The following is a 1031-nucleotide window of genomic DNA, read 5'->3' as shown; positions in this document are numbered from 1 at the left end:
ATACTGAACTGTGTTCAAGCAGAAATATGTGACGGTTTCATCGGGCGCACGCGCCTGGACCTAAGTTAACTTCCGGTCTGTGTTTGTTTATCTGTCTGGTTCGTGTCGCGGGCTACAAACGCAGCTAATAATGAGTAATGAAGTTGGTCTCGGTTATTGTGCTGTGGTATGTGTTTCCCAAACATTTATTTATTTGTGGCGACCTGCCACGATATAAAAACCGACTGATTTTCCAATAGACTTCGTTGAATAAATGTAATGCACGTTTAAAAATCAAACCGAGGCGTGGGTGTTTTTATATCACTGTATTTCTGAAGAAAGACTGTCTTTAGAAAATGTCATTTTCATTTCATCCTGCATAAGGCAGCGTTTTTAAATTAAGAGCTGCTTTGTCTATAGCCATTACCGGGGAAACCTCGTTTCTCGTGCTTAAAGGCACCTCCTGCTGGCAGAGGATGAGTTTGCATTTTTAATAAATCAGTCTAATTTACGCAGCCAACATATTTCGCTTGTTATTAAAAAAATAATCTACTCTAGAAAGATTCAGCTGTTGTTATTGATTCTATTTGGATGTCTACCGGAAGTTAAGTTTGGGCCACAAAAGCGCGCATGCGCAGTAACGTTTGTTTATGTTGTTGCCGTTGAAACCGTAATAACGGACACTTGTACGGCGTGCGTTACTTCATGTTACAACTCAGAGGCAGTATTAACATTAAGTGACATGGCATCTGACGCACTGGAGCCACTGGCACATGCCACTGCTCAGTGCCAGTGACACTTGTGACATTTGCAGATGCCATGTCACTTAATGTTCATACCGCTACTGCACGACTCCTGCTGGTGGTCATGGTGGTCTTTACCTTGATTACAATCATCATCTATCAAAACTCTACTAACGTGACTAAGTTACGTGCCTCTGAGTCGTAACATGAAGTAACGCACGCCGTACAAGCGTCCGTTATTACTGATGCGCAAACGCACTGTATATGCACTACAATACATCATATTTCTGCTTGAACACAGTTCAGTAT

This window comes from Garra rufa, chromosome 9, assembly GCF_049309525.1.
Source record: "Garra rufa chromosome 9, GarRuf1.0, whole genome shotgun sequence".
NCBI lineage: Eukaryota > Metazoa > Chordata > Actinopteri > Cypriniformes > Cyprinidae > Garra > Garra rufa.
The sequence above is the reverse complement of the archived record's forward strand: the minus strand, read 5'-3'. Positions refer to the sequence as shown.